The sequence below is a fragment of the Mesoplodon mirus genome, assembly GCF_964341445.2.
Source record: "Mesoplodon mirus genome assembly, chromosome: 13".
In the NCBI taxonomy this organism is placed as follows: domain Eukaryota; kingdom Metazoa; phylum Chordata; class Mammalia; order Artiodactyla; family Ziphiidae; genus Mesoplodon; species Mesoplodon mirus.
In genome coordinates, this window is record NC_138989.1 from 83,705,514 (window position 1) to 83,719,131 (window position 13,618).

Below are 13,618 nucleotides of genomic sequence, written 5' to 3' on the forward strand. Positions count from 1 at the left end.
AGTTGTCCGTATCCCTGTGAGAAAGGTAAACACCATAGTTACTTTCTTCATTTTAGAGTAAACGATTGTCATATACAAGGTTATCACTTTTTTAAATCCATATAGCTTATGCATTATTTTGAGGTAACCATTTGAATTTTCTGCCCCAGAGAAAACATTGTAATACTTGATGTCAATATATGGAAGGGAAATATTTACCAAGCTATGCATTTTTGTTTTATGTATCCCTCAGCACAAAGGAAGACTTCTATGAAGTTTTTCCATTAATGTGTTTAAGGAAAGTTGGAGTTCAGCAACCATTTTTCTTGCCTCTTTGATTCATAGATTCTCTAAGGCCCTTGCTTCTTAATGCAAAGTGTATTAATATACTGATTTAATATAGTAACGACGCTATTGAAATATACCTCTCCAATGCCATCAGGAGCAATGAACCAGATAAAAAACTTGCAATATTAAAATCAATTAAAATATAAAGAAACATTAAGTTGCATTGTTAGGATGCAGTCAGTTTCTATAGCTGGTTCCTGAGCAATTAAGGGAGAAAATTAGGCTGGGATTTCTCATTTCTCTTGCTCATTTAGCCAAAGGTGTGGTTTTGATAATTTAAGTACTACCAGTGTCTTCTATTGAAGGCGTCTGTAAAATTTTCTGTAAAAATGATGGCTTTAACTTCCACATCTATGTTTAATCCTACTTAAGATTCTCAGGTTTTAACTTGTCTAAATCAGTCCCTATTGCTAATTCAGGATCTTAAAAAGGCACATTGACATTTCAGGGCACTGGGTACAGTGTCACGTATTTGTACAAGAAGAAAAGAGAAATGCTATCTTCTAAATTACTGATAAATATTTTACAGGTGAAACAGCTGTGGCATAGTGGGAACAGTTCCCTTTCACTGCTCTGTGCCTTGAAAAATATTTTAAAATATTAAGATTTCTCTGTATTATCTTTAAGACGTTACTTATTAGTATAATAGCATTCTGCAAATCATATAATGGAGTAATAAATAAATCCTTTAGGGGTGCTTAACATTAGGTGGGCAGTGAAAGGAGATGAAATATGAAAAAAAAATGCTACTTAAGGACAAACTCCATAAAAATGTTTACAAAACCGAAGAGGACTTGAAATTATGTACAAGTATGAAAATGTATGAAGGCCTATAAGAACTATAAAAGGGCAATTGTGTGTTTCTGTAGTCTGGAGCTGTTAGAAAAGGCTTCATATGGAGTTTAGACCTCACTCAGGATTTCAGGGTTGTGTATGATCTAAAAGCGAGGAGGATGTGTATGCAGAACATTAGTCTACGTGTTGCCATTATTAACAGCAATGAATATATTACAAATAACTAGTTCAAGTTGCATGCAGGGTGTGCCACCTGTAGGAACAGTTCCTGGATAGTAAATTCCAGACATAGTGGTGAGGATCCTTGGCCATGGCCATCAGAGTTGATGTCTTTACATTCTCACTGTTGAACTGATCAGCTGAAGTTGAGTTCCTCCTCTTGAGGGAAGGGCTAAAAGTCTAGATGGCTTTCACCTTAAAATCCTCAGGCCACTCCCTATAAAAACACATAGAGAAGACATGGAGTGTTATTTAGTCTACATCTTGTACTGAACCAAGAAAGAATCATTAGCGTCATTGCATATCAAAGATAGGAATTGACACTATGGTAATTTACCAGCAGTTGATAAAGTCTTGGCTAAAAAGCTAAGGAGGTGGGAATATGGAAAACCTGTAAAATAAGGACCTTTTAGGAAAAAATAGATTCTGATTAATTATTGACAGATCCATTGAGAGGAGAGAAAAGACTGATAAAGGATTTAGGAATTTCACATATGAGAGGAGGAAGGACACTGTCACTGATGAGCATAGGTAGGGTAGTTGTTAATAGGTATTGTCATGATGTAGAGATTTAGGAGTTTATATTAAGGAGTAAAGGGACTGGCGAGATAAATAGTACAGTGTCCTAAAAAGGACTTACAATACGGAAGTATATCTTAAAATAGCACGAAGGAGAGAAAGTAGTATAATCACTACTGTAAAGGTTATAGTCAAAAAGTCAGAACTGTCTAATGGATTTTTTATAAATAAATAGGCACATAGTAAGGACTGTTTTTGGAGAATTAAAGAGAATTAGATATTTGGAAAGTGTAGAAATGTTAGAAAAGAATGATTAATATGGATTATTCCAGAACAATAGGAAGTGAGGAAGGAATTGTGAGAGGAAAAATTTTTAGAAGGCACATTGTTGGATGCGGGCAATAAATTAGGTCAAAAACACCACTATATTTGAAAACTTACGTTGTGGAAATACTCTTTAGTTTATAAAGAAAATGGAAATTGGGCATGCTTTCCAAGATTATAAAAAAATATTTAAATGTCAACTAAGTACTTGAATACTTTAGATGTCAAGAGCACTGGCTCTTTTTTCTGTTTGTCTCCTATTTCTAACTGCCCACAACACACACATACACACACACACACACACATACATGCATGCACACACACACCCATACACACACATACCCACGCATACACCCACACATACATACACATACGCACACACACATACGCATACACACATACATGCACACACATACACACGCACAGGCATACACACACACATACACACATACACACACATAAACACACACATACACACACAATATACCTCTAAATGGATACAATTCAAAGGCTCAGGAAAACAATGAACTACTATCAGATCATGTAAAAGCAGAATTAAAATTTAATGTGTACAGATTTACAATGGCATTCAAAAATTGACCTATTCTATAGGGATGTAGATTAAGACATTAATATCTTTCACTTTTTCACAGATAAGCTATTCTAACTCTTCATCTTTAGGCTAATTATTTTTAATGTAATTTTCTTACAGTTTTCTTCATATGCCTTTCCAGAATTATTTCAGCCTGTCCCTTCGCAAAGTAAATTCACTTATATAGAAAGAAGTAAATTATAATGGGGCCTTGTATTTTTAAATAATCTCAGATAATGGAAGCACTTTTCTGTTTTTCATTTTGAATTTATTTCAGTCTTGTACTCATACCCTGTCTTGTATCAGCTCTGACATGCTTTTCATATATTCCAGGATTTTCCAAGGGCAACAAAACTAATTTAAAATATTTGAAGCATTACAGACAATAAATAAAATTTTTAAGTACTTTTGTTGAGCCAATTCTTGGAAGATTAAATGATATTTCTCCAGAAAGTCTTAAATTATAAATATGTTTTCAGTTATTAATCATCCTTATACTAGTCTAATGTTTGAAATAAATTTGAAAATGTATCTCTAGGGCTTCCCTGGTGGCGCAGTGGTTGAGAGTCTGCCTGCTGATGCAGGGGATACGGGTTCGTGCCCCGGTCTGGGAGGATCCCACATGCCGCGGAGCGGCTGGGCCCGTGAGCCATGGCCGCTGAGCCTGCGTGTCCGGAGCCTGTGCTCCACAACGGAAGAGGCCACAACAGTGAGAGGCCCGCATACCGAAAAATAAATAAATAAATAAATAAATAAATAAATAAATAAAATGTATCTCTATAACAATAAAATGAAAGCAATATTGAAATCACTTTGCATGAAGAAAACTAATTGAGTCAATATTAAAAAATGTTTGTTTCCATATGGGAAGCAAATTTACCAACCTGAGGAAAAAAATCCACTCTTTCTTTCTCATCTCATAAAAAAATTTGCTCTCTAACTGCCTTCTATAAAATTCTCTATCTTCATCTACAGATGCATCTCTCTCTCTCAGTCTACATATATATATGGTTATGAATATATATATAATATACATGTGTGTATACATGTGATATATATGTGTATATATGTATACATATATACCTTCATTTCTCAAAAATTAGATGAATTTATTAAATAATTTTACTTTAGAAAACTAGTAAATACAGGCAAATATATTAATTTCTGTTTCTTTTTTAAAACATGAGAAGACATGTCTATAATTCAACATTCTGTAAAAGGCATTCTTATGGAAATATAAAAATATAGAAAATGTTAATTATAAGAGGAAAAGCAGTCTATGATATGGGCTGAAACAATATTGTCCATATAATAGGGGAGATTCTAATTCATTTAGTGACTTATGATGTTTAATAATGATCAGGTAAAAAATTTAAAAAATGAATACTTTGCTATATTTCACAGCAAACAGAGGTCAAAATAGGTATATTATAGAAATCCTAATGCATTCTATATAAATAACTATATTTTGTACTTATAGTGATGTCTAACACACAAATAGGAAGGTTTCCTGAAACCCTCTTTCATAAGGTAGTCTCACAACAAAACAAGAATAAAAAACAGTAAACAGCTTTCTCTTATACCTTAAGATAACTTTTATTGTGTAATATTCTGTTTTATTTTTATTTTTAAGTTTCTTTGATTTGGTGTCTACTTTTGAAGTAAATACATACTGCTCAATTTATCACATATTATAATTTATTTTTAAATCTCATGTCATGTTTTAAATGATATTGCAATTTATTTGCAAATTATGTTCAAATGTTAAAATAAAATATAATTTATTTTCAAATATTTTTTCTTTGTTCTCTGTACATTTTTTTCAATATATTCTTAACAATTATCAATTTTTCACTTTTCAGGTTAAATTTAAAGCCATTGTATTGAAATTTAGGTCAGGATTGAAAGATCTTTATAAATTGTTTTGGAGAGAACTTGTTTCTTTAAATACTGAGTCTTTCAGTGCATAAACTTCATTAAGAGCTTCTGTTTTTTAGTTTTATTCCTTTTTTTCTATTCCTCAGTAAATTTTTAGAGATTACTTCACTAATACTTGTGTATCTGTTACAAACATGTAAGTAGTTACACTTTACTATTCAGATATGCAAAGAAAACCTAGCTTATTTATTTTCTAGTGACAGTTTTATCCTTGCTCATAAGCTCCTACACCCTAACCTGACAGAGGTCTTAAGTTGTCCATTGTATTTTCTCTTTAAAATTGTCACTTTTGATGATGAATATATAATATTGTCACATATGCTTCATTTATATGAAATATCTATATGTATCCATATCTACTTTACACGCTTTAGGATAACTCCATCTTTCTAGTGTAAAAAATTTAGTCTTTTATATTATTTCTTTCTCCTCTTTTTTTGATCTGCTATGGCTTCAGATTACGGGTGTCGTAGGACACCAATGGGACAATGATGTAGCCCGGAGTGAGAGCCACAGATCTGCTTGGTGTCTTCTGGGCTCTGGTTTCCACTAAGTGAGTTTTGATCTAGGTTTTGGACTCTCATTGTGGGTCCACTGTTTCCTTTAGGCCTTTTCAGCCACCGTGTATTGAATACTTCTTGAACCCGTGGACAGTTGTTGCCTCCAATTACAAATACCTGCTACTGGCGCTCTTAAGCAGACCCTAGAATCTGTCCTGCTCATCAGGCCTTTCAGCAACTCTGAGTCCTCTCACAGGACTCAGAGATTCCTGCATTTGATCAAATACATTGACCTATGTATCTAAGTAACTCAACCAACTCCAAGTAGAATAAAGATTCACATCTAGATACCTCAAAGTAAAAATGGTCCCAGCCAGAGACAAAGAGAAACTATCGAAAGCAACAAAAGAAAAAATTACATGCCATGTAAAAGGGAACCTTCACTTTTGAAGGCAAAATAAAGACATTCCAAGATAAACAAAACTGAGAAAAATCATTGCTAGCAGACCCTCCTTATGAAAAATAATAAAAGAAGATCTTCAGGCTGAAAGCAAGGGAACCAGACAGTAACTTGCCTACACGTGAAAAAGCAAAGATCATCAGTAAAGGTAATTGTGTCCACATCACTAGGGTGGGAAAGGCCACACCATATTTTCATTTATCTTTATCCACATGCTCTCTATATTAATCTGTAAGACCTATTTGTGCAGGTGCAATGTCTTATTTATCTTTCTCATGTTCCCCCATTAGAGATATGACTTAGTATGAATATTTAAATTCTTCTTTAAGGGACAAAGGAGGAGAGGGAAGGGCAGGTGTAGAAAAGTGGCTGAGATATGCATACCTCAGCGTCTTCATTATCCTGCCCTGGTTCTTGAAAGTAAAGTAGTATCTATCTTGCATAAATTTCATTACTTACAACCTTGTGGCTTAAGGTAAGAGTCAATTTACTCCCCTTATTTGTCATTTATATTTCATACTGTGCAATTTTTCTAAAACTCTTTAGCAAAGCCCATTTATATAAAACTATAAATAAATAAATAAATAAATAAACAAATAAAACTTACTAAATCCCCCTGTTGACAGCATATTGCTCATTGATGCCAAACAATATCTATTACTTAATCAGTCATTGTAATTGTCAGGAAACAATGACTAATTTTCTTCTTCTCACTTAAAGTAAATACACTCTCATACACTATTGCTATGTTTATGAAAATGAAAATAGCAAGTAACTGCTCAAAAACTAAGGTTTTATAACAAGTGATCAGCAGATTTGAATTTTTTGTAATGCAGTAAACGATCTATTACAAAATCACTAATTTATATCTAGTTTATATATGTATAGTTTATGAAATAAAACTTTCAAAATCACTAATTTACATATAATTTATATATATAGTTTACATAGTAAAGTTTTCAAAATGCCTATGACAATAGTTTATTAAGAAAATCTAGAGTTTAATTTAAACCTTCATAATTCCTCAGGCTTTTCATTAATTATTTAACCATTATACTCTAGTGGCTTAATAAAATTAATGCAGTTTCCAAATGTCTAACTTACTCTGGGATTTTTAGCACTTTTCTGATAAATATTGACTTCAAAATTACTATATGTGGAGATATTTGCAAAGAACTTTACTTTTAAAATCAATTTAAGGAGACTTCTATTATAAGGTGGCAATGTTAAGCTAGGCCCCAGATTTTTCTTCCCTCACACTTAATGATGTAACCAGATAAAAAAGGTATCAAAAATATAGAATATCAATTCATCAAATGAAGACAAAGAATAATGCCACACTCAAAACTTTAAGATATACTGTGGAGTCAACAGGAGAAATCAGTATAGTTTAGTTTGGGGAATTATCAAATATTATTGGTGAAACGAGTGAGGTATACTGAAAAAGAAAAAATTAAGCTAATAGTGGGTTCTCATTCCCATACCAATGGAAGACCAAGACTCAGAAGCCTACTTAAGGCAAGATGTTGATTCTATAATTAAGTCACAACACAGGGAAATTCCACAAAATTCAGTATTTTGTTCTTGTTTTATTTTTCCCAGCTGGAAGGAAAGCATGAAAGGGAAGAGCAGATAAGCATAATCATCAAGAATGAATTATTTTTAGACTTAGAGATTAACTAGATGGCAGATAAAGAGATAAATAAAATAAAACACTCTGTAGGAGCTGAGTGTTTAAGAAACACTGTGTGTTTTCTTAAACACAGTGTTTAAGAAAAAGTTAGGTATTGTCATGAATGCATAAAATATATGTAGATATACATATGACATACCAAATATGTGTTAATTGGCTGTTTATGTTATTGGTGAGGCTGCTAGTCCACAGTAGGCTCTTGGTAGTTAAGTTTTGGGAGAATCAAAATTTACATGCAGTTTTTTTATTGCATGGGGGTTGGCACCCCAACCTTCATGTTGTTTAAAGGTCAACTGTAATGTAATGGTAGAAATTTTGTGGGAAACATGTTCATGTTAAATATGTAACCAATGAATAGGAAAACATGGCACACCTGTAAAAGTTCAACTACAAATATGAGAGCAAAATGGGTATAATGTACAGAAGATATCTTTCATTACAAAATAAAATATAATTTCTCATATTGAATGATTTGCTCAATATAATAAATTAATAACAACACAATGTCAGTGAAAGAAGCATCAAAGACCAGGTGATAGAAAACATATAATAAAGGGTATAATAAGGGAAACTTCTGATGATAATTCATTTTAAGAATAAAGAAATAAGACTACATATCTAATCAAGATTTTAGAAATATCAAGGAACCTAATAGACCAACTAAAAGATAAACTTTGATATTTATTATCAGATCATAACAAGGGATAAAAATATGAAAAGTTAAAAGCTGACTGAAAGAAATTAATAGTTATTGTATTGTATAATACAATAAAAATATGATGAAATAGAGAATTCCACCAAATTAAAGACAGTAGAATTGTTTTCTGTTGTAAAGTCCTGAATCAGCATATTGATACTGTTACAGAAAAATTTCAAGCAAATGGTTAAAACCTAGACAGTAGTTAACTTTATAGGTAATAAACTACAAAGATAAGGATAACACAATTTCAAACATTATATGTATCTTAAAGATTCACTTAAAAGATATATCTTATCAGCTATTTCTCTTATTATGTTCCTTATTTCCCTATTTTCAAAAAAGATAAAAGAAGAGGAAAGAGAAAAAAAGCAAAAAGAAAATGACGGCAGTGTGAGAATACCAATCAGTGTGCTAGTCAGTGTACAAAGAGCCATATTGTATCTTCAAAGAATGAAGCAATAAATATCAAAATCCTAAGAAAAAGAAAGCATAAGTCCAGTTGTAATACTTAGCCTATTTCCTTTGTAATAAATAGTTCAAGTTTCTCCAAAAAATATTAGCAAATCAAATTCAACAGTATATAAAAAGAATAATATACTATAACCAAGTGGGATTTATCCTAGGTATGCAAGACCAGCTCAACATTTGAAAATCAGTTAATGTAATACATCATATCAACAGGGTGAAAGAGAAAAATCACATGATCATACCTTTAGGTGCAGAAAACTCATTTGATAAAACCCAACACCCATTTACACACACAAAATAAATAAATTTGACAACATTCCAACCCACATTCAAAATCACACTTCCTTAACTCAGTAAAAAACAACAGCTAATATCATACTTAATTCTGATAAATTCTACTAAGATCAGGAACAAGGCAAGGGTATCCTTTTTCACCCCTGCTTTCAGCATTGTACTAGAAGTCCTAGCTATTGCACTAAGAAAAGAAAAAGCAATAAAAAGCATAAAGATTGAGAAGGAAGAAATAAAATTGTCTCAGATAACATGACTGTCATGATGCTGTAACATGTAAATATAAAATACAATTGTAAAAAAACCTCCAAAAACAAATAAGTGATCATAGCAAGGTCAGGGGATGCTACGTATGGCAGGACAATTACTAACTAGAATGTACCTTCCGTAACATAGATGATCAAGTGCTCTTTGAAAGCACTGAGGTGAAAATAAAGAGCATTAGATCATCTACGTTATAGGTGGTACATTCTAATTAGTTCTTGTTCTGCCATAAGCAGTGTCTTCTTTCTGGGACTGTATCATTACCTTTAAAAGGGGAAGTGTGTCCCAGATATTTTGTCATTAATTGTTTGCCCCTCAGAGCCCCATTTTTGTGGTATTTGTTTTATATTGTTGGTTTCTTAAAAAAAAATAGTAATAATTTATATTAGCTTTATAAATGTGATCTGGCCCGTCTGAACATTCCTAAACTAATTTTGTACCCTTTCCCCAAACCCACACAGCACACCCCATCCACACTGAACTTATTCCCAACACCACTTCAAACTTGTTTTCACCTTAGAGCACCTGTCCTGGCTTTTCTTTCTAACCAGAAAGAATCTTTCCTGAATGTCAACTTTTTGGTGGAGGCTTTTCCTCATCCTTCCATACTTAAAATTAACTTTCCCCCACATTCCTATATCCTGATATTTGGCATATCATTTCACTGTTATTTTCTACTTGTGTGTTTAATGTCGGTAACTCTACACTCAAAACCAAACTCCTTGAAAGACCAAGGAAGCTGTGTCTGCTTCTTTCAGTCACCTCTCTGACCCCAGAACAGAGAATGTGTGCTCTTCATCTGACTCAACAGAAATTCACTCAGAGAATGGAAAAATGGATGGATACAGGGATGGACGAATAAATAAATGTTAACCCAGGTGACCCTATAATTTAACTTCCAAACAAGGACACTGTAGAGAATGAAACAGAGGCATTATTTAATAATTTCACCATGTCAAGAGATGTGAAAATGGGACTTTTATGGGCTAACCCAATGGTTCTGGGAAAAGTAGTAAATATGGTCACACTATTTGTCAGTTCTACAATCCTTGAACTCTGGATACAAAAATCACATGTTTTCATACAGTTTATAAGCCCTTAAATTCAATCTTAGGCATTTGATAGAAATGAATACTTTTTAAAGGTCTGGGTCATATATATTGTGAGATAGTTTTTTAGTTTTCCTGATTTAATGCAAAAGCCCATTTCAAGACATCAGGGCTATCAGTTCAAGCATGACACATAGAAATTTCACAAACGAGGTGCCATGTTAGGTGTCCTGCAAGCACACTGACTATTTGGGGGTTAAAACTTTGTACTTATTCTGAAGCCTTTCTGTCAGATAATTTCATAGCTCAGACAGTATCACAGAGTTCTAAATTCATACCTTTAAAAGGAGTCCAGAGTTAATTTTGCTGCTATCATGACCTGAGTGGAAGATTGGGGACAAGTAATGAACACTCTCTTTGGAAGTTCTTCAACACCAAATTCAATACATAGCCTCAACTGCAATTGAGATTTAGTTAAAAAAAAAAGAAAAAGAAATGATAGCAGGCAATTTATCTACAGGGTAACTCAGACATCAAAAAGAAAAAGGGGAAAAAAAAAAGAAAAGTAAAGTGACTTAACAGACATTTGTATCTATAGAAGCTGGATTGACAGCATGTCCTTTGGGTAGTTGCTCATCACTGACAGACACACAGGCCAAAATTGGAAACACAATTGATATTGATAGATACTGGTCGTTGAAGGGAATCATGCTGTTTGCAATAAATGATGAAAAAATTAAGGGCACAGCCCTAAAAGTATTACCGCATCACCGTCTCTATTGCCATATCCCATTTTACAGAGGAGTTATCCTCTAACTTCACATAGGTCAGGACCTTTCACATGGGACTGAATGGAAATAGCAGATTTGATATTTTCCATTTAAAAGTCTCATAATGTGCATAAATTTCAGAGGAGAAATATCACTCTACAGATAGGGTGTTTATAAGCTAAAATGAAATTATAATGATGACAATAAGAAAATGCAACCGGGGCTTCCCTGTTGGCACAGTGGTTGAGAGTCTGCCTGCCGATGCAGGGGACATGGGTTCGTGCCCCGGTCCGGGAAGATCCCACATGCCGCGGAGCGTCTGGGCCCGTGAGCCATGGCCGCTGAGCCTGTGCGTCCGGAGCCTGTGCTCCGCAATGGGAGAGGCCACAACAGTGAGAGGCCCGCGTACTGCAAACAAAACAAAACAAAACAAAAAGAAAATGCAGCCATATTGAGTGATATGGGAGTTGATTTCAAGATCTCCATACTTGGCCAGAGAGATGAACTTGCTCACAAAGGCAGAGCAAAGGCAAGTTTCAGAGTCCATTCTCAAAAACAAGCAGTCTCTCCCCAGGGTCTGAGCTAGAGACCCTGAGAGGTTTACTAAAAATCCAGAGCCAGAAGCTGTTTGAGCCATGAGAAGAGATAAAGTGATGAACAAACAAAACACACAAACAGAAATACAAAATTCCTGTACTCAAATAGAGGAAGAAGAAAATAAGCAACTCATTAAAATAGAGTGTGGCCTGTATTGTAAGTGCTGTGGAGGGAAAATAAAACAAAGACTGTGAACAAGATGGGAATAAGATGTTATGTTCAGGGGACAAATGTAGGGTGAAGCAGTAGATATTTTAAAAAGAGTAATCAAGAATAATTGCACTAAAAAGAGACTATGAGGGACTTCCTGGTGGTGCAGTGGTTAAGAATCCGCCTGCCCACGCAGGGGAAACGGGTTCAATCCCTGGTCCAGGAAGATCCCACATGCCGCGGAGCAACTAAGCCCGTGTTCCACAACTACTTACCCTGCACTCTATAGTCCATGAGCCACAACTACTGAGCCCGCATGCTGCAACTACTGAAGCCCATGCACCTAGAGCCCGTGCTCTGCAACAAGAGAAGCCACTGCAATGAGAAGCCCGCGCACCGCAATGAGGAGTAGCCCCCGCTCGCAGCAACTAGAGGAAGCCCATGCGCAGCAATGAAGACCCAATGCAGCCAAAAATAAATAGATAAAAAAATAAATAAATTAATTAAAAAAAAGAGAGAGACTATGAAACCAAAATCCTCACCTAAGGAAGTGCAGAAATCAGCCAGACGGAGAGGGAGGGGAGAGCTTTCCAGGCACAGGAAACAAGTGGAAAAATCCATGTGGTAGGTAGGGTGTGATGGGTATGATCAACACAACTGGAGAGGAAGGAAAGAATACTGAGTTAAGCTTCCTACCAGAATTGACGTGTATTTTTCTTCAAATTTCATGGGCCAAAGCAAATTACATGACCTTAGCTGATACTGGGTAGCTAAGAAGTACAATTTCTCTGATTAAAGAGGGATAAGTGGGTAAAAACACCACATATATAATATGTGAAAAGGATACAATGTCTAATAGACTTTACAAACTTGATATGCTTTTTAAAAAATATTTATTGAGATATAATTGTCAGACAACAAAATGCACATATTTACATTGTATAGCTTGATAAGTTCTGAAATATGTACAAAACCAATAAAAGCATCAGCACAGTCAAGGGTGAACACATCCATCATCCCCCAGATATTCCTAGTCCCTCTTATAAAGTCATCCATGTCTCCACCCACCACCCCTCCCGCTACAACCCAGGAACCACTGGTCTGCTTTTATTTTATTTTATATTTTGTATTTTCTAGTGTTTTATATAAATAGAATGGTACAGTGTACACTCTTTCTTGCGAGGTTCTGACCTCTTCATTTTACACAATACAATTATTTGGGAGTTCACTCATATATTATTATTTATCAGTTATTGATTCTTATCGCGGAGCCATATTCCGTTGTATGGATACATCACGAATTGATTAGCCATTCATCTGCATGGACATATGGGTTGTTTTCGAGTTTTTTGGCCATTACAAATAAATCTGCAGTAAACATTTATGTCTAAGTCTTTATATAGATATATGGTATCTTTTCTCTTTGATAAATATCTAGAAGGTGAATGGCTGGATGACATGTGAGATGTTCACTTAACTTTTTACACAATTGCAAACTGTTTTCCAAAGTGGATGAGAAATCTTACTTCCTGTGAGCAGAGTAATAGAGTTTCGGTATCTTTATTTCTTTACCAATACTTCATACGATCAGTATTTTAACTTTTAGCCATTTCAGTAAGTTTGTATTCGCATTGTATTGTTTTAATTTGATTTCTCTTACGACTAATGAGGTGAAACCTCAACTCATGTTCTTATCTGCCACATGAGTGCTTATCTTCTTCATGAAAGCATCTATCCAAATCTTTTGTCTATATTTAATTGGATTTTCCTCATCTATGTTGATTTTTGAGGGATATACACTTTCCTCCAAGGTAAAACATCTCTTTATATCTTTTTATACTCATAGAGTCTTTCAAGGAAGAGAAATTTTCAATTTTGGTAGAATTCAATGTATCAATTTGTTATTTATCATTATATCAATCTCTACCAAAGAAAAAGCTTACTGGATTTTTAATGCATTGA